This window comes from Salarias fasciatus, chromosome 18 (genome assembly GCF_902148845.1).
Source record: "Salarias fasciatus chromosome 18, fSalaFa1.1, whole genome shotgun sequence".
Taxonomy (NCBI): domain Eukaryota; kingdom Metazoa; phylum Chordata; class Actinopteri; order Blenniiformes; family Blenniidae; genus Salarias; species Salarias fasciatus.
The window spans coordinates 30,108,784-30,130,279 of NC_043762.1; the positions used below are offsets into that span (position 1 = coordinate 30,108,784).

A 21,496-nucleotide genomic window follows, 5' to 3' on the forward strand; every position below is an offset into this window, starting at 1 on the left:
CAAGCAGAAGCCTTTAAACCTCCGGCCGGCGACACGGGCGGATGCAAATGAAGGCGTCTCTCAAAGCCAAGGCTTCCTGTCTGAAGTGTGTGTGTGTGTGTGTGTGTGTGTGTGTGTGTGTGTGTGTGTGTGTGTGTGTGTGTGTGTCCACGCCGTGTTATCTGAGCAGCCGCTCCTGCGGCGGCCGATACGATGCGAGTGTTTGTAGAGACCCGGGCTGCGCTGCGTTCGGGTTCCTGCGCCTCATGCATTTTACAAGAGAAGCAGGGATTTGAAATGCACATAATTCCCTCCTCTGGACCAGAGCAGGACTAAAGAAGCTGACGGAGCGTGGCGGCAGACCGCCGCCCGGAGGCACATCCACCTCCCAAACCCCTGGAGCCAGCCCCGGTCGCCATGGCCACCGAGTCGCCACTGCTCCGCCGGTCTGGTTATCTAACCTCCTCCTCCTCCTCCCTGACTCCAGCACGTCAATACTTCATCTTGTGGCACTCCGGGCCACAGAGCATCATGGGGAACCAGCCACAGTGCATCATGGGGAACCAGCCACAGTGCGTCATGGGGAACCAGCCACAGTGCCCTCGGTCTCCGAGGCCGTTGATCTGGACTGGTTCTCGTGTCACACTGAGCAGTCAAGGCTCTCTGTCCTCCTGCTCTGACAGTCTCCTCTTTAAAGCCTGCTGTTCTCTGAACTCTGACCGCTGGAAAATAAAATCTAATGTGCAAAATTGAAAATGCTTCCAACGATGTTTCACTTCAGCTTCCTTCTCCTCCTCAGACGCTCCCACCTCCACACGGCTCTCTCAGAAAACATTCATTCACTAATCTTCCCTCATTCGTCCTGCAGATCACAGATCAATTCCAAGAAGCATGGCCTTGGTACTCTGACACCCGCAAGAAACATTTGGACTAACACTCCTCCTGCACAGACACACACACACACACACACACACACACACACACACACACACACACACACACATCTCCAGAGAGAGATTTTCATTTCACAGTGAAGTGAAACCTTCTCAAGGACTACTGTGACGTATCGATTTGGTTTTCTAAAAGCAGAGGAGTTATCCTCAGTGCAGACACGGACCGGCCGAGTGTTTCGGCGTGACATTCATACAGAATAACGCCGTGTGATGCATGATGGGGCCTCACATCCACCTCGCTCCAGCTCTCAGTGCTGACCGGACGAAGCATCAACACCAGCAGCAGTGTGTGACGGCCGTGTCTGTGGTTCTAAAGCGCTCGCCGAGGCCTGATGTACTGTGACACGGAGAATATTCAACCTTTGAAGAGTCTGCTGTTCTAATGAAAGCATCATTTCCACACATCGTGCCAGACGACCTCAGAATCAAGGAGTTCGGGTAAACACCGCCAGACAGAGGCTGTGTTGCCGAATATGTTTCCTCTTTGGCTCAGCGTTCACCAGGAAGCCCGGCGAAGGCGGTCGGACGCCACCTGTCGGGAGCGTTCTCTCTCCAGGAATCAACCCGGAGCTGCAGGTGGACAGACGGGCTGCGGTGTGTACAGGGTGAGAACATGAGGACGCTGGCAGTCCTCTGAGAGCCTTTACCTCAGCAGGAGGACATTCCACTACGACTGTTGGATCGCGCCGTGCTCCTTTGAATTTTCCTGACACTGCACTCCAACTCCGTTGTGGAGTCTTCTTTATTGTAGTTTTTGAGAAAAATTGGTGAAAAAGTGGTTGGTAAAAGCAGACTGTTCACCTGGCGGGATGCAGTTCTTTTCACTGAGGCTGGACTGGCAGAATCACGCCTTACAGCAGGTGGCGCTGTGGCAGTGCTCACTCAGTTCAACATAACATTGCAGGTTCGTGAATTTCTGGCTGATTCTGATGATCATCTGATTCCTCTAGTGAAGTTTTCTGTCAACAGCGACTACAGACAGCTGAGCAGCTTCTGCTGGTGTCACAGCAGACGTTCAGGGACGTGTCGTCATGTTCGCTCATGTCAGCGAGCAGCGGGTCTGAAACCCCAGAGCAGTGGCAGGACGCCCATTCCTCACGCAGCCGGAGACGCTCGCTCGCCGCCCAGGCTGAACCGCCAACGAAGCAGCAGCCAGACACGGCTGCTGCTTTCACCTCTTTCCCTACAGTGTTCATCTCAAGGCCAAACACTGTCTCCATCGGCCAGTTCACTCTGTTCCGTGGCTTCTCACACGGCCAGTAGCGACTTCCTTGACTGAGAAACGCTGGACCTCATGAGAGCTCTGCAGTCACTGCCGCGGACTGAACTCAGGAAGACGCAGTCAGGACTGAAACGTCTGGCTGCTTTAAAATATCGCTGCTTTCTGTTGGTTCGGTAAAGCGGAAAGTGTTGAGGAGCGTCGAGGGAATCTGTGGGTCAGCGGGGAGAGCTACTTCCTCTCTGATTCCTCTGGTGAACCATGTTCCTGCTTTGCAGCGGCTGAAGTTATTGCATGGTCGCATTTTGGTTTAATGGCTGGAGGATAATTCCCCCCGGCTGCAGCGAAAACTCAGCACTGGTTAACTTCAGGGACGGATGCTGTGATTCCAGGAGGGTCAGACTGGTCCTGAAGGACAGGCGATGCCTTATGGACACTCCGTGAGTTGGGCTGCATGGGAAAAGACAGTGTTCTTGGCTGGTATTTGTGTGTATTTGTGTGGGGTTGATCTGTGGTGTTTTTTGTTTATCGCCTGGAGATGGACTTTCTCTAACACCTTACAGATGATATTGCTAAGAGTATGTAACTCATTCAATCCATGGATAAATCAGTTAACATCAGTCAACTTTCAGAAGTTTAGCGTCTCTGTGGAGGTAAAAGTGAGTTTGATAACAAATCCAGAGTCAATGACAGAAACAAAGGGAAACAGCAGCAGAGATTATAGTATTTAATCTGAGCTCCCTGAATCGTTCAGCAGACAGATCAATGAAGGCAAACACTGCTGGAACAACATCGTTTTCAAACACTGCTCACATCTTCAAGGACAGTAAACAGAATTATCAGGAGAAGAGAAAAAACCCTGAGCCCATTCCATCAGGGAGCAAATGTCATTCCTGTGACTCCAGATTCATTTAGCATAAAAACAGCAACAGTCTGATGAGGTGATTCTGAAACAGTGTTGAGTATATACTTTATTACCACGACTGCCATGATGAAGTAAAGGGAACAGCTGCATTAACGGCACATCAGGCCACTGGGACACTTGTTCCTGGGACAAGTACACCAAGGTTATAAGACGTTCTGCTAAAGTGTAAACACACCCACATGTTCCAGAGATAACAACACACACACACACTAGTGTTCCAAACACATTTGATAAGGATGTCAGCTCTGGGTTGGCAGCTGACATCAACACCAAACTGTCCAATTGTGAACAAAGTCCAGCCTTATCTGTCGGGCCCCGCCCAGAACAACATGGAATAAAAGCTCTGTCTCTGAACCATCAGCATCCTGTCAGGGTGAAATACTGCGTGTTCCTCCCTGTAAGGTCCAGCTGAGCATCACGTCTGGCTGTACTTAGATAAATGGTAATAATCTGAGGTCAGGACCCCGTACTGGATGAGGCAGTATAGCAGATGGATCTATGGGAGGATGACCTGCTCAGAAGGCCAGTGTGTAGAATGGAAAACGCTGTCTGGAAAACAGACGCCAGCAGCGGATCCTTCAGGTCCTGGAAGCTGGACAGTGGGAGAGGCTGCAGTGATGAGCCTCGATCGTCCGTCACCCGACCGGAGCTTAGCTGGTTTTCCTGGACAGATGCTGACAGCTGCCTCAGAGGACACGCTTGGTTCTTTCTAACTCACTCACACTCTCCACCATTTTTCTGACGACTAACACTCTAACTCTCCATCTTCACCGCTTCGTCCAACGCAGGGCTGCAGAGAGCTGAAGGTGTCTCACATCTACAGGAAGACGGTCAGTCCATCCCAGAATAAACACACAAACACACCGTATGATTCAAAGACAATCAGAGCTTTCACACTAATGATTCTGGAACTTTCCTTTTGTCAAAACATGCACATAGTTTCTTATTTTGTTTTGCCAAACTGTTGCACTACATGTGGAAGAGACGTCTCAATGGAAAACAAAGGAAGGATATTCAGGCTGCATTTTTATTGGCTGAAAAGAAAATTCCTGCTTTTGCAGAGCAGTGGAGCTGAAGTCATTTCCAGCGTCCATGTGGGTAAAGCGAGAGGCTGTGTTCGGACTAACTGCTCTGCTCCTGCTGCTGTTTGTTCCTGGATCTTTGTGACGGCAGCAGCTGGATGGAGAGCTTTTCTCTGTACTTCCTCCGCTGTCTGAATAAAACATGAAAAGCCCTGGCTGCCTCCTCCTCCTCCTGCTCTTCCTCCATGGTTGCCCGGGGCAACAGGAGGACGCTGAATGCGAATGTGTTTGGTTTTTAAGGATTCGCTCACAGCCCATGTTGTGAGGCACACATTTCCAGCGTACCAGGAAGGCTGTTATTATTGAATAGATTCCAAAAGAAGATGAAACCTTCATTAGAGCAGATGTGTCAAATTAATTTCAGTACAGGGCCGCGAGAGTTTAATTAGACCTCAGTTGGGTCAGACAAATAGAATAAGAACATTTATCTGCCCGACAACTCTGAAGTTCATAAAAAAAAATAATTTTACATATTTTACAAAGAATCTCTAAGGGTTTGGGTTAGATTATGAATTCTCACTATGACTGATGGGAAAATACTAACAGCAGTTACCTTGACTGAAAACTGCAGTTCCATCGTCGGTTTAAACAGTGATCAGTATGTTTCTTTGCAGGGTCATCCAGCCAGACAGATCAACACTTCCTGTGGGCCTGCTTTGGCCCACAGGCCTCATGTTGGACCCCCCTGCCTTCGCGGCCCGTATCGACCCAGTGCCATCATGTATCTGAACTCTCTATTATGAGGCAGAAACCGGCGTGACGCCGTTCAGGCTGTGGCCGCCGCCTCCAGCAGGAGATCCTCCAGAGGGAAGAAAGTTTCCTGACATCTGAGCTTTGAAATCTAGCTCAAACTGATAGAGTGTCCAGATGTCTCCCTGAAGTAATATTCAGATGTCTTCTTTTTGTGAAAACAAAGAAATGACCGAGCGGCGAACAAACTGGTTTGTGAGACTGCAGCATGGAGTCTGACCGTTCCCACCTCCACACCAGCGTGTGACGGAATGTGATTTAAAAATGAATGACATCTGCGGGGCGAACCCAGGGCGCTGTGGCGCCTGGTATACTGTCTTTGTAGAATATCACTTCTTCTAGCTGATGAATATTTTTACACGGTACTTCAGTAACTGAATTTGTGGAGTTGTGACTGGATTTAAAGCAATACGCTTAGATATCAATATGAAGAGGGCTTTTTCTACCTGGCTGTGAAATGTTGAGTGTTTCGTTACTCTCACTACTGGCGTTCAGTGGGCAGGACGCCCAGACAGCTTCACTGAGTTCACTAGTTCCCTAACTCGAACCCAAACCCGTCCAAGAATTAGTCCACTGAGTCCACCGAGTCCACTGAGTCCACCTGGTCTCGCTGCAACACCACACGGCTGTCATTTAGACAGTGGATATAAATGAATCTATAAATGAACAGAACTGAATATGTTTACAGCTCCAGGGTTCAGAGTTAGAAATATGTGTTCTATCAAAGTCCAGTAAGTGAGGCCAGAACTGCTGCAGGAAACCACCAAACCAGTAAACGAGGTCAAGGGGATTTGAACCTGCGACCTTGACAGTCACATGGAGAATCTGCTGCAGTCCTGCCTCCTCCTCCTCTTCCTCCTCTCCTAATTTGTCTGGTTTGGTGCGTCTGCTCCTGGGAAGGCGGGTCAGTGTGTGACGGTGGCGAGCGGCCCGGAGGGCCGGCAGGCGCTGTGCTCGCTCAGCTCCATCAGCCGCCGCCGCCGCCACAGACTCATCTTCACCTGGGAAGCAGAGGGTGCGGCGTGGAGATAACGGCTTTGATGTTTTATTCATGTCCAACAGATCCCAGCGACACAGCGTCTCCTTCCAGGCTCATTCAGGAGTCTGAGGAAGAGGAGAGCAGGAAGTAATTGACCTCCTGGGGAAATCTCTGTAACGAGCGGGGTCACGGGGCCGGCGCTGCTCCGCTCGCCACTAACAAGACAATTAAACCTCACATCGCTGCACATGCACAGGAAGTTTACACTTTTCACACAAATGGTGTCTCGGGCTAACCTTGTCGGCAAGCTGAATTCTCACGGTATTTGTTCTCACACACCACGAGAATCCATCTTGTACCGCTCGTGCCTATGTGCTCGGGATCCGACTTTTTTCGGTCGGACCAATCACGCGTCCTTTAGGGCGGGACATCAAGTTTTGACGGAAACAGGAAGTGACGGACTGCTAATAATATTAGCATGGCTAGCGAAAACAATGGATATCTCGACAGCGATTAAACCTGTTTTGGATGAATCCTCTATTGCGTCTTTGAAAAACGATCAGCAAGAGGATTTTTCTTTGCAGTGATTGGCTGAAACCAAACATGGTCAGGCGGCGCACTGTGTCCTTCCGTCCAATGAACACAAAGAGTTCTACAGCAAGGCCCTCCTTCCCCGAACGGATTTGCCGGGTGAAATCCCAGATTGACATGAGAAGCACTTCGTTGCTGCACAGGTCAATATGGCTTCTGCCAGGTTAGTCTCGGGCTTGGAGTGCATATGAGAAAATCTGGGAAGGACCAGTACTGAATCATCACAGGGTCTCAAGACTGTGATTTATTTTGGATGGATGGAGGGATGGATGGAGGGATGGATGGACTGAGGGTGGGATGATGGATGGATGGATGGACGATGATTCCACTCAGCTCTGGGAAACGTAGAGGGACGGTCATGCATGGAGGAGAGATTATAGCTCTATGGGGGGAAAGGAGGATGAGGATGGAGCCGCCAGAGAAGAGGAAGAGAGGATGTCCCGAGAGAAGGCTGATGGACGAGGACATGCAGGAGGCTGGTGTGAGGACGGAGGAAGTGGGGCGGAGTGCCGATCTGCTGTGGCAGCCGCTGAAAGGAAAACGCTGAGACAGACTGTAGGCAGAGCTACAGGACTGCAGAGAGCTGCAGGATGAAGGTCCTGATGCTGAATCAAACCCTGGCTGTCTGCTCCATTCCTCTTTTTATCTTTCTTTCTATGCTGCTGAAGCTTCATACATGTGATGGGTTTATGGTTCACGGAGGTGCGTGGAGATGCTGCCAGCCTGATTGGGCGTTCTCTCCTGGAAGCTCTCAGGACAACAAGGCCTCAGGCTGTAAAGTTTCACTGTGGTGGAACGGCCCAGGGCCTGGACCTGGTAGCTCAGGAGAACCAGGATTCCTCTTGGCTGCAGGATTTCCTCTCCGGGAGATGATCTCTGGTCGTTACTGTATCTGTGTGAAGCGGTGGTGTGGCGGGACTCCAAACCCGCCGGACTGACTGAGCGTTCTCCTTGGTGAAATGAGCTTTCTTTGCGTCCTGCATCCCTCGTGGCCACCCCGGGCCGGCGGCGCTCAGGAAACGCTTCCTGACGGCGCTGTAATCACGCCTCGTCTCAAACCTGGCATCTCTGCAAAAGCTTTTCCCCGACAGCCGACGCTTTTTTTATTCATCAAGCTAACAGCGCTCGTCACCGCGCTTATTAATACGGAGACAAACTGAGTTTTAATCACAGGACTGGCGGCGCCGCATCTGTCTTTGAGGACACGTCTTTCAACAGACTCGTACAAAAGTGCCGACACAAGCAGTCAAATTGCTTCTATTCACTTCCGCTTCATTTAAGGCATTTTCCAAAAGCCTTTTAATGCTTCCAGAGCTCCATTTTAAAACGCCGCACTTTGGGGTGGGGTGGGGGGGGGAAGAAGTGGCGGGGAAATAAAAAGAGACGTCCTCTCGGTGCTGGTGCTCTGCTGATTCACTGCTCAGTGTTTTGTTGTTTCGGTTAATGGAAAAGCTATTTGCAGATGTAAAGCATTTCCATCTATAAATCTGAACGGATTTTATTATTCTCTCCCTCTAGAACTGCCACCTTATCGTGGTGGGGGAGTTTGAGAGCCCGCATGATCCCAGGAGCTCTGTTGCAGGGGGTCTTTATGCCCCCTAGTAGGGTCTCCCATGGCAAACTGGTCCTGGGTGACGGGCCAGACTGAGAGGGGCTCGTAAGCGAGTGTATGGTGGCCGGGTCGTTGCCCACGGGGCCCGGCCGGGCTCAGCCCCATTGGACGAAGTGGGCCTGACCTCCGGTGGGCTCACCACCCACCGAGGGAACCGTAGGGGCCCGGTGCAATGTGGATTGGGTGGCAGCCAACGGCAGGGTGCCCGGCGACCCGATCCTCAGACACAGAGACTAGCTCTAGGGACATGGACTGTCACCTCATTGGGGGGAAGGAGCCCGAGTTCGTGAGGGAGGTTGAGAGGTACCGGCTAGATATAGTCGGGCTCACCTCCATACAGCCTGGGCTCTGGAACCCAACCTCTCAAGAAGGGCTGGACTCTCCACTTCTCTGGTGTTGCCTGTGGTGGGAGGCAGAGTACCCGGCCTTCTTGGAGTCCCTGGGAGGGGTGCTGGACAGTGCTCTGACTGGGGACTCCATTGTTCTGCTGGGGGACTTCAACGCCCACGTGGGCAGCGACAGTGAGACCTGGAAGAGGGTGATTGGATCGCACGGCCTCCCTGATCTGAACCCCAGTGGTGTTCTGTTATTGGACTTCTGTGCTAGTCACGCTTTGTCCATAACAAACACCATGTTCGAGCACAGGGGGGTCCATAAGTGCACTTGGCACCAGGACACTCTAGGTCGGAGGTCGATGACCGACTTTGTTGTCGTGTCATCTGACCTCTGACCTCGTGTTTTGGGCATTCGAGAGAAGAGAGGGGCAGAGCTGTCTACCGATGACCGCCTGGTGGTGAGTTGGATTCGCTGGCGGAGGAGGAAACTGGACAGACTTGGCAGACCCAAACGTGTTGTGAGGGTCTGCTGGGAACGTCTGGCGGAACCCTCTGTCAGCAGGGTTTTCAACTCCCACCTCCGGGAGAGCTTCTCTCATGTCCCGAGGGAGGCTGGGGACATGGAGTCCAAGTGGACTATGTTCTCTACCTCCATTGTTGAAGCAGCTGCTCGGAGCTGTGGTCGTAAGGTCTCCGGTGCCTCGTGGCGGCAACCCCCGAACCCGGTGGTGGACACCGGAAGTAAGGGCTGCCGTCAAGCTGAAGAAGGAGTCCTATCGAGCCCTGGTGGCTCATGGGACTCCAGAAGCAGCTGACAGGTACCGGCAGGCCAAGCAAACTGCAGAGAAGGTGGAGAAGGTGTTCGACCGCGTCCCTCGTGGTGTCTTGTGGGGGGTGCTCCAGGAATACGGAGTCCGGGGCCCCTTGTTAAGGGCCGTACGGTCTCTGTATGACCGTAGAATTTCTAAGTGCAGCCAGGGGCCGGAGGGGGTCCATTTTGGGAACCACAGGATTTCATCTCTGCTTTTTGCAGATGATGTTGTCCTGTTGGCTTCATCGAACCTGGACCTACAGCATGCACTGGGGTGGTTCGCAGTCTAGTGTGAAGCGACAGGGATGAGGATCAGCACCTCCAAATCGGGGGCCATGGTCCTCGACCAGAAGAAGGTGGTCTGCCCTCTCCAGGTCAGTGGGGAGACTCTGGCGCAAGTAGAGAAGTTTAAGTATCTTGGGGTCTTGTTCACAGTGAGGGACGGATGGAGGAGAGATTGACAGGCGGATCGGTGCAGCGGCTGTAGTGATCAGTCGTTGTATCGGTCCGTTGTGGTGAAGAAGGAGCTGAGTTGAAAGGCGAAGCTCTTGACTTACCGGTCAATCTACGTTCCCACCCTCACCTATGGTCATGAGCTTTGGGTCATGACCGAAAGAACAAGATCCCGGATACAAGCGGCTGAAATGAGCTTCCTCTGTAGGGTGGCTGGGCTCCCTTAGAGACAGGGGGAGGAGCTACGTCACCAGGGAGGAGCTCGGAGTAGAGCCGCTACTCCTCCACATTGAGAGGAACCAGCTGAGGAGGCTCGGGCATCTGGTTAGGATGCCTCCTGGACGCCTCCTTGGGGAGGAGTTATGGGCATGTCCCACTGGGAGGAGACTCCGGGGAAGACCCAGGACACGCTGGAGAGACTATGTCCCTCAGCTGGCCTGGGAACGCCTTCGAATCCTCCAGGAAGAGCTGGAGGAAGTGTCTGGGGACAGGGAAGTCTGGGCATCCCTGCTGAGACTGCTGCCCCTGAGACCCGGCCGTGGATAAGCGGTAGAAAATGGATGGATGGATGGATTTTATTCTGCTTTGGCCCGACTCGCGCTGCCATTATGCCGACACCCATGATGTGCAGTAAGAGCTGCAGGACAGCAGGACGGCCGGGCAGCGGGACCTGCTGTATGAAGACAGAGAAGGTCCTCTGTGGTGATGGACGCCGCCTCTCGGCTCCGTCTGGCGAGGTTTCAGCCGAGGTGTCAGAAATCAGTTTGACCACAGCATGAATAATGCAGAGGTGCAAAATGTCCCGGAGCAAAACAAAAATATGATTTGACGGATTCATGGACATCTGCCGCCATAAAGCGGCTCCACAGTAACGCCTTGCTTTCAGTGGCCCGAACGGGCGTCTGCTGCTGCAGACCAGCATTTAAAATGTTTATAGCACCACTAAAACATAACTATAGGCATTAATAACGCCATCAACAGCTTCGCCCATGAACGCAGCTGCAAAACGACAACACCATAAAGAACCATTAGGCGTAAGAAGCTTTAGCTGCTGGCTCAGGCCATACATCACTCCATTCTGTTATCTGCTCACAGGTGCAGTATTGCAGTTAAATGAATAAATGCTCATAAAAGCAACGGGTTTCTTCACTGTGGTGAATTTCAATAGCTTAATATTGATGGAGTCAAAAGTATTATTCTGTTGTCAGTTACAGATTATTTTTTAGGAATGAGTGATTTTATGAGGAAAATAAGAGTGAGCAGTACTCAACAGAAGTCTTCTCTGTGTGTTTTATTATCGTGAACATAATAAAAGTGGAAAAAACGCTCACTTTTTTTATTTCTCTCAATTTTGCAGAAACATTAAAAACCTTTCCTGGGAATGAATATATATAGTAGTTCTTAGTTTTTAAGACTGGATATAAATTTGGAATAAATTAGGTGAAATAAAGACAAGAGCCATGAAATAAATGTGATCAAACTGTACAAAAGCGTCAGTTTTACATCCCCAGAGCCAGAATTACCAGATCGAGCTAAGAAGTCATTATTCGAGGTTGTAATATTGGTTTTGATAACTATGTACAGCACTGTGTCATCTCATGAACTTTACAATGTATTTGTGGAAATACAAAATACTGAATATCAAAACAGAGAGCGACGGCTCAGTTAAACCAGCTCAGGACATTAAATTAATGTCCAGGAAATGAACGCTAGAAAAGGTTTCTGAAGTGTTTTCTCAGTGGTAGCCGCTCCTCGCTCAACCCTCGTCTCTTTAATTAAAGCAGAAGTCTGTATTCTGACATGAATCTAAATTCAGCCATTTAATCCTTCCTGTCTTTGTCAAAATAAGAGAATGCTCAAACAGGTTTTCAGAATAAAAATATTTGTTGCTTGTGAAGAAGAAGTGATTATCAGACAGCCTTCTCCTTCAGAGAGTGTTTTCTGGACTACACTCCTTGTTGGACTGCAGTTTATTTTTCTGGCTGCTGTCTGGAGAAGCCTCCTGCTCTCTGCTCCTGATGTGACCCAGCAGCGTCCTGAGATGCTGCCTGACCCCCTCTTCCCACACACACACGCACGCACACACACACACACACACACACACACCCCTCCCCTCCCGCCGCCATGGGAGAAGAAGCACTCAGGTCGACAAAACAAATACACAACAAAAGAGGTTGAGGCCAAAAGGCTTGGAAGAAGCAGAGGCTCTTTAATTTAGTGTGTGTGTGTGTGTGTGTGTGTGTGTGTGTGTGTGTGTGTGTGTGTGTGTGTGTGTGTGTGTGTGTGTGTGTGTGTGTGTGTGTGTAGACGCTGTGTGACTGAGGACGGACACAGACTGCAGCTCCAGGCCTCTGCCTCTTTAAAATCAGACCAACAAAAACAACAGGACTGAAAAGTGACGAACAGCCAAAGAATCCCAGCATGCCGAGCAAAGCGATCAAACCCGTCGTCTCATCTGACTCTGGAGGAGAAATTCAGTCGGTCAAATCCCCAGTAACTACTGTTGGACGTGAATCCTCAGAACCTCTCACAGCTCAGGTTTTTAAAGAGGTAATTCTGTGAAAGGGACAGTTCTGGACATGCAGAGACGGAGTCCTCCACACACGGAGCTGTGAGTGCCGCAGACGGCGAGAACAAACAAACCGCCATGTCAGCAAGTCACGGGGATCAGCCCGGAGGACAGCGAACGCCTTCCATTCCATATGTTTATGGACAGCAGCAGAAGCGAGGCAAGTAAAGCAAACTGAGGGCTCTATGTTGGAGGATTTTATGGACAAACTGAGAAACTGGCCGTCAGAAGGTTTCCTGGAGACCCGGAGGGTTCAAGGCCGTAATGTTCATGCTGTTTATATCGACAGCATCATGGAAATGAAGCATTAATATGACTGAAAGTATCCAAGTATAATACTGTCCTCAAACTGAACAGAAAAGCAACATGAAAACAGCCATCACACGTCCAGCAGGCGTCCAGCTGGCGTCCAGCAGGCGTCCAGCAGACGTCCAGCAGACGTCCAGCAGACGTCCAGCAGGCATCCAGCAGACGTCCAGCAGACGTCCAGCAGACGTCCAGCAGACGTCCAGCAGGCGTCCAGCAGACGTCCAGCAGGCGTCCAGCAGGCGTCCAGTACAGCTGAGGCCGCTGGTTCCTTGGTTTAAACAGCGTGAGGACGTCAGTCAGAAGAACTGCGCCTCCTGCCGGCGCTGAATGATCAAACCAAACTAAATAAATCAACTTTTAATCACGGCGTCCGTTCCCTCCAGACCGCTGAGGGACCAGAATGCGATCGGCTCTGTAACAACACCTGGGAGCAGATACAGTCGATACCGGCTCGGCCGCTGCTGAGAGGAAGGTCCTCAGGTTTCCACAGCAGCGCCGTCCTCCTGTCCCTCGCCGCTCCTCCTCTGGCGGTCCGTCGTCCTCTGGCGGTCTGTCCTCCTGTCCCTTGCTGTTCCTCCTCTGGCGGTCCGTCCTCCTGTCCCTTGCTGCTCCTCCTCTGGTGGTCCGTCGTCCTCTGGTGGTCCGTCGTCCTCTGGCGGTCCGTCGTCCTCTGGCGGTCCGTCCTCCTGTCCCTCGCCGCTCCTCCTCTGGCGGTCCGTCGTCCTCTGGCGGTCCGTCCTCCTGTCCCTTGCCGCTCCTCCTCTGGCGGTCCGTCGTCCTCTGGCGGTCTGTCCTCCTGTCCCTTGCTGTTCCTCCTCTGGCGGTCCGTCCTCCTGTCCCTTGCTGTTCCTCCTCTGGCGGTCCGTCCTCCTGTCCCTCGCCGCTCCTCCTCTGGCGGTCCGTCGTCCTCTGGCGGTCTGTCCTCCTGTCCCTTGCTGTTCCTCCTCTGGCGGTCCGTCCTCCTGTCCCTTGCTGCTCCTCCTCTGGTGGTCCGTCGTCCTCTGGCGGTCCGTCGTCCTCTGGCGGTCCGTCCTCCTGTCCCTTGCCGCTCCTCCTCTGGCGGTCCGTCGTCCTCTGGCGGTCCGTCCTCCTGTCCCTTGCTGCTCCTCCTGTGGCGGTCCGTCCTCCTGTCCCTCGCCGCTCCTCCTCTGGCGGTCCGTCGTCCTCTGGCGGTCCGTCCTCCTGTCCCTCGCCGCTCCTCCTCTGGCGGTCCGTCCTCCTGTCCCTTGCTGCTCCTCCTGTGGCGGTCCGTCCTCCAGATGTTTCCGGCGCTTGCAGCAGCCTTCCTCGTCGTCCTCGTCGCTCTGAACCGGTTCCCGTGTCGGCCTCCTCCACGGCCTCCGCCCACGCAAACCACCGTCTCATCTGCATAATCACAGCCCCGCCACTTCATACTGAATAATCTGTCTCAACGGGATGACGGCTGGCGAATTAACACGGAAACAAGTGCTGCTCGCAGTCCGGAGGCGTGAAGAATTGTACTGTGGAGACACTCTGTGGCTTCATTTCTCCAAGCCGCTCTCACTTCTATCTCAAATCTGAATAAAGAGTAGTAATTCTCCGTCTGCCGCCAAACGGGTTGTATTTGTTCCTCTACCTGCAGAGCGGCTGTACCATGAAGCGACAGCGACATTAATCTGCTGAGGACGATCAGCATCCCACCAGAAACCCAAACTGCTCATTACTAACAGCGGTTCAACAAAGGAGGAGTAAAATCTAGGTCTGAGCCGGAGATCAAGCAGGACAGGACGGACGCCAACTCCAGATGGACAAATATCAACTGAAAATTCTGCTACTAAAAGCAAGTATTTCAGAGTGAACGTGCACTGAACCGGTTATTAGTTCTGTAATATATAAATGAACACAACAGGAGGATGAGGTGTTTTAAATACACTGAAATAATTTAGTTGCAGAATAATTTCTCTCATATATGAGAAGTAATGTGAATGTAGCTTAGATTCCTGTAATGTTTGTAACTCTTCCACCCAGAGAGCTCGCCATCAGGGACGCTCATTCTCCACCTCTTACTGAATAAACATGGAAAACTGCACAAAAAGCTGCATATCATTAACTTGATCTGCTCTGCAAACATCATTCAGTTCAAACTGATTTTTGCGTTCTAACTTCAGCTTCCCATAATTCCACACTGAGCACAGGCTGTGCTTCCACAAGTTAACGATCAGGTCTGAGTAAATACAGAACGCATGAGGTTTACGGCTGTACCTTTCAATCACTAGTTTCCTTCCAGAAGAATCTGGCGGACGTCTCGTCTCACCGTGAGGCTTCAGACGCTGCGCCTGGTCTTTACAGTCGTATATGTGGGACTGAAGCAGCCACTCAGCTGACTGTGACAACAAAGAACACGATTATACTTTTTATTTCAATAAGTATGGCCTAGGGCTTTTCGGCTCTTTTTTCAATTATGAAAACTGTTAAACTCTCAGAAAGCTGAACCTTTGCACCGTGTTGCCTCCAGGTGAGGTGGTGAGAGAACCAGGACTGTGGAGGAGCAACTCCGACTCCCAGTGAGACTCGCTCCCTGCAGGAAGACCTGGAGAGTTCAGAGCCTCCATCTACCCTCCAGAAGGGCGGAGGTTTGACATGAGGTGTATGGCTCTACTTGAATTGGTATTTTTGGCAATAACGCAATTGTGTAAATGTTAGTTTGTGTGTGTGTGTGTGTGTGTGTGTGTGTGTGTGTGGGTGTTCAGATATGTATTACAAACTAAATATGTAATGTTGTTGACCAGAGGGGTGAAACTGACATTATTGGAATGTTCATAAAAGAAAATCAGCAACTTCATTCCGATTACTTCTAGTTTTATGTTTGTTCATTTCAGCTCTATTTAATTAAAGGTTAAAACCAACAGAAAGATGTGCACAACACTGCAGACGCTCAGAGGTCATGAAGTCTATTTGTTTTGCATGAAGAGAGAAAGTAAGGCTTGTGTTGCTGCTCAGTATCTGCAGCGGTGTTAGTGTGGAGCCCTCGGCTCTGACGGAGCTGCTGGACGTCTGGCTGATGGAGGGCTCTCATGGAGCTGCTGGAGCTCCTCTCTGTGCTTTTTCCCGGGTTTGCATCTCAACCACTTGTTTATCACTCGTCCAGCTTCTTCTCTCCAGGTTCTTCCTTCCCGTGGGGAGACTTTCCTCTCGAGCGTCTCACAGCTGAACCTCTTTGTTGTCTTCGACAGATGGAGCGAAGCGTCCAGCCGAAGCTCGCACCGCTGCTTCACAATCAATACCGGGGCGAGAAATGCTCGCTCTCCGTGGCGCCGTTAACACGCCGGCTGCGAGATTGATGTGATTGGTCGGGCCGGGAGAGGACGGGGTTAGAGACCGAGAGGCAGGCGGAAGACGGATCCTGACAGGCGGTCAGAAGGCCTAACGCTGCTGCATTAAAACACGCCGGGAGCAGCAATCTGAAAATGGAAAACGCTGCCGGTCTAGAAAGTCGCCAGTCAGCTCCCTCTTTCAGGTTATCAATGTTCTAGTCAGGGTTCTCCAGTGTGTCCCGTCTGCCGTGTGACTGAATGAGCCTTTGTCCGGCGGCCGGTTCGAGCCCGTGGCGCCCTGACTGAAGCGTCCCAGGCTCATAAACAGTCCCAGCATGCAGAGAGGCTGTGAACAGTCTGTGAGAAATGCCCCGAGGAGGACAAAAGCCCCTCTGAGGGGCTGCTGGCTCGGCCTGCAGACGCTCTGAACAGCCTCCCCGGAAACCATCACCGAGAAACAGATTCACTGCAGGCTAACCGCACGGAGCGGCCGCCAGGGGGGTCCCGCTCCCGTCAGGATGAGATTAAAACACACAACCTTACAATGAGTCCCCTCCAACTCACGGCTCCTCACGGAGAAGTGGACGCTTGGTTTTCTGAGTGAGTGGTTGCTGAAGGTGGCGAGGCCGCGTTCGAGCTGAAACACCGCCATCGGCACGCTGAAGAGGAAACAGCCAGAACAAAGAGCTGAAGCTAAGCAAGGAATCCACATCCAGTCCCACAAGGAAGAAAATCCCATTTCCAAACCCACCGCCTGAGCGAAGGCAGCCTGTCCTGTGGCTCGCCTCACAAGAGTACTCTCCATTTCATTATGTTTCTGTAGCTTTTAATGAATCCTGAGACGCCGCATGCGCCCAGAGCAGCAGGGTTCAGGCTGAAGACACACACATGCAGCTCCACAGTTCAGAACACTACAAATACTGGACCAAAGGTTCAGCTTTGAGGAAGTGGAACTAGCTGAGAGGAGTGGTCTGGAGGAAGCTGGAGCTCCGTCACAAGCATACACTTCATCAAGGTGCTTTAAGCCCGTCCTCGTCTCACCAGGAGACAGGAGAGAGGATCTGAATGACGGGGAAAGTGATGGAGTGATACGAACGGACAAAACTGTCACCGCGATCCAGCTGGTAGAACCCAGCAGGGAGAAGACAATTATCCCACATCAGACGGCCTCGGTGGCGTCCCGACGCTGATCAATAAGCAAAACATCTTAAACGTCACTGCTGTTTCATGATCGTGAGCTCGCTATCAATAAACAAGAGCTCTGACTGACAACAGCCGCGTTCCTCCAAAGAGTTCTCAGCTTCCTGCAGCCACCACTGAAAACAGTGCAGAGAAGAAACAGAAGGCGAGCGTCCATCGCCGACAGGTCAGACCGGGACCGTTCAGAGCACAGCTGAAGAGACATAGTTCTCCACTGTGAGCAGTTCTGTCTGACCTGCCGGGTCTGATCTGGCTGCCTCCTGATGAAAACACCCCGCGACGGTAAATAAAGCCGAGCGTGGGTCTGGTTATCAGCTGGAGGATAAGCAGCAGCTCCTGGCTGATGGTGATGAATTCTACATGACAGAGCAACCCGCCGAGGCCTGTTCATACATTTATTTATTCTACTGGAATTGATTGGAACAATATTTCCATGCCAGAGGTGATTCATAATTCAGTGCCGCTGCGTTTTTAATTCTGCAGCCATAATACCCCCCCCCCCCCCCCAACCCCCCCAGCCGGCGGTGCGTCGGTATGTGTGTCTGCAGCTATCTGGCCTTTCCTGCCGCCTCCTTGGCCTTTTGTCACCGCCAGCCTCGCGGCTCATATTCTCCGCAGCCATTAGCCGCCGCGGCGCTCGGGGTTAGCTTCCCTCGCCATTGATCGCAACATACAAAGAGCCTCCAGCTTCAACCGGCTTCTGGAAACCCCGAGCCCCATCCCAGGGCTCCCGTTACCGCCAGCCAGGCAGGCTGGGTGTGTGTGTGTGTGTGTGTGCGTGTGTTTCACAGTCCCAAACACACACACCCACACACACACACACACACACACACACACACACACACACACACACACACACACACACACACACACACAGTTCAGCAACTCTTTGTGCACCAATTAAAATGCATCAAGTGCAAATCACCTGCTGGTTTACTGTGTGAGCCCAGGGGGCCGGGGGACTAGGGGCCGGGGGGCCGGGGGGCCAGGGGACTGGGGGCCGGGGGACTGGGGGGCTGGGGGACTGGGGGGCTGGGGGACTGGGGTGCCGGGGGACTGGGGGACTGGGTCTGCTGTCCCCGGCTGTGCCCGGAATCGGAATGGGACCTGATTAGTCTCGCTTGGCCAACTCTCTGGGCGAATCCATTCAGAGCGGAGGGGGAGGGGGAGGGGGAGGGGGAGGGGGAGGGCGCCGCAGCCCGGCTGGAACGCCTCCTCATATAAATCTGTCCGGACGCTGGCTCAGACCTCGGCGTCCATGTGACGAAGATGAAGCTGAGAGCTTCATTTCTTTCTGAAGACGGTAACACTTTACTTGAAGCACCCAGTATAACACGTTCTAAGTACATTTATAAAGCAGTATGAGACCATTATAGCGCGTGTAGCTATAGTTATAAACACTAATAAATGATCACAGTGCCAGGGCCGAACCCTAACCCTAACCTTAACCCTGACCCTATGCTGTATAGTGGGTTATAAAGCATTGTGATCATTTATGAGTCTTTATAACTACTTATAATGTGTTATACCGGTTCTTCAAGTAAAGTGTTACCATTGATTTAATTTGCAGCTCACATTGATGATTTTCTGCTTTTTCACTGAAGAGAATTTGTGAATTTCTTAAAAAATAGAGTAGAAATACTTGATTACTTCCATGTGGAGACTGTTTATGATGCTGTCTCCACACAAAGTAATGATAAGAGAATAAAGAGGTGAATTTGACCATGCCATCGCTGTGCAGCTCTTCTGCTATCATCAGTCGTAGAAACAGGTTTATACACAGCATATCTGCATGCTGAACTTTGATAAAATGTTTTGACCTTTAACTCAAGGAATCGTCTGGAAAAAAGTACAGCAGAACTAAAACCTCAAAAAAGTAAAGTACTGAAGCCTCTGCATGAGATGTAAGTGAAAAAGTAATGAATGATTTATAATCTATTACTGTGTTAATGGTTCTGTCTGTGGTTTAGTGGCTTGGAGGAGGATAATTCACCACCTCATTCTAACCACAGCTCCTTCTTTGAAGTTATGTCGGTATTTCATGGTTTTTAAGAGGAAAATTAATATAAATTTGGAGCAAATCTAATTTAGGGCGTGAGAGACCAGATGTTGTTTAAGGCTTTTTAACAGATTAGAGTCCACCAGAGGAGGTCCGATTAAACCACTTCAGACTGCTGAAGCAGCAAACGGGTTTTAAATGTCATTATAGCACTGAGTTTATTGATTTCATAATAAATGGGATCAAAATCAATAACTATTTGTTCTTTAGGTGAAATAAACGTGAAACTGGCTCCTTGAAGTCAGAATTCCTTTCCTGCTCAACATAAATCACAAAAGACATTAATTCATTTGTTAAGGATAATTCAGTAGCACGTCTTGGATCTTGTTATGGAGACCGTAGACTTGAAAATTATGGTAACCTTTAGTTTTGTGGCATCACGGCAGCTTTCTTAATGGCTGTTTCAGGAAAATGGAAAACACAGTTTTTAGGTATTAAATGAATGTCAACAGATTTTCGGAAACAGCATGACATCTGAGAACCACTGACGAGGGAGAAACTCCTGGAAGACCCAACTGTGTTTTATTTGAACCTTAATGGATTTTACTATCAAACCAAAAGACGTGTTTAACTTTATCAGCACATAAAGAGTAATTTCATCATCCTGCATAACAAGCATAACCCAGTCAGTTAACAGCTCAGAAAAGGTTGGTTTTTTTTTTGTGGAAACCATTTCGAGGAGAGCGTTCAGTGAGCAGTGCCATGAGGACAGAGTCTTTCTTATTGTCTTCAGGAAACAAACAGGCCTTTCACCGCCTGATCGGGGAGGAGAGGCTTCACAGGGAGCAGGAAGCGTTCCGAGCTGCAGCGCTAAACATTAACCGAGTGTGGCTAACTGACCCGGGGCTGAAGGCTCAGTGTGGCGAGGAGCCGGGCGGGCATGGCGGGCTTTGATTACAGAGCTGCTGCTCGAAGGGGCGCCGATTTAATAGTCTGGCACCAAGTTTATTCAATTTTTGTTCCGCAGTTTTGTTTTGCAAGGCAGTAACTGGCCTGTGTTAGAATTAAGATGAAGAAATACTTAGAATATTGTCTGTAACATGAAAAAAACACATCCAGTATGAATGGATCCGGCCTTTTCTGTGACTTTCTCTTCACGTTCATCGATCGTGGTTTTTAATATCCACACACAACGTGACAGAAACAGACAACAGAAGAGCAGAACTCCTCCCAGCGGGGGGTAATCTGCACGGTGGGGCTGTCACGATATCAAATTTTCTCTTCACGATTATCATGGGCAAAAAATATCACGATAAGGATATTATCACGATATCAGCAAAAATGTAACTAATAATGGTACAAACATTCAGATTCATCTTTAATTTTATTTTTGTTTGTTTTCTCTCTTTTCCCAGATGAATTACAGTCAGAATACCTGTCAAATGAGGCGTTGAAACAATATGAGAACAGTAACTGTACAACTGCAAACCAAAAGTGTAGTTACACTCAACTAATTAAAATCTGATGAACTGATTAACAGAGGATCCACAGCAGAGGCGTCATTTACGTCGGGTTGGTGGGTTATGAAAACCCTCGGACCCTGTTGGGGTGAAATCCTGTACCACCACCACACTGCCGAGAATTTATGTTTGTTTGTTTGTTTAAATCGGAGGCAGAATGAGCAGCAGCTGCTTCTCTCCAGCCAGAGGCGCCGCTACTGGCTAGGGCCCCGAGCTGAAGGGGGCCCCGAGGGACGGCTGATATCAGTCAATTTCAATGACAAATTTAAGGCGCTACACTAGACGCTGCAACGACAATGTGTCGAAAATCCCCCGCATGGGGCCCTTTTCTGAGGACTCACCGGTTAGTTGCTGGAAGGGGGCCGGCGGAGAAGACAGCGGATATCAGCGACACAACTTGAAACCCCCCGGACACATTACAGTGACACGTCTGGAACCTACCTAATGGGGCCCCACTGCTACCCGGCTAGCTTCAACGTGCAGTCAGTGTTGCTAAACACACTTTTTTTGGGTTAGGATAGAGCGTCTCTCTGTCGTTGTCGGCCACCGCCGACATGTTTAGTTCACTCGTGACGCTCGCTAACTGGGAGTCACGCTAGCTAGGAGCCGTGCTGCTACCGCTGCATTTATATGTGGGGGGGGGGCTGCAGGAGGGAGACGAAGCAGGGCGGAAGAACAGGAGCAGATTTTGAAAATACACTTCAACACGTTTCAAGCGGCTCTAGATCCTCTTTACGATATTATCATGTGCGCATTTTGAACCCGATACTGAAATTTCATTTTTTTAATACCACGATTATCGTCAATACCAGTTTACCGCGACAGCCCTACTGCACGGTGTGGCCGTTCTCTCCGGTCCGTGATGCTGTGACGGTGCTCCAGAGGCTCGCACTGGGCTCGTCACTCTCGTGGAGGCAGAGTTATTACTGTGGGTT

At 50.7% G+C, this 21,496-nt stretch overlaps 1 protein-coding gene across 1 annotated transcript in view; it reads right to left on the reverse strand.

Annotated features, from left to right (window-relative positions):
- Nucleotides 1-21,496, reverse strand: part of tmeff1a (transmembrane protein with EGF-like and two follistatin-like domains 1a) — a 74,733-nt gene that overhangs the window by 37,582 nt on the left and 15,655 nt on the right. The gene's annotated exons all lie outside the window — the stretch shown is intronic.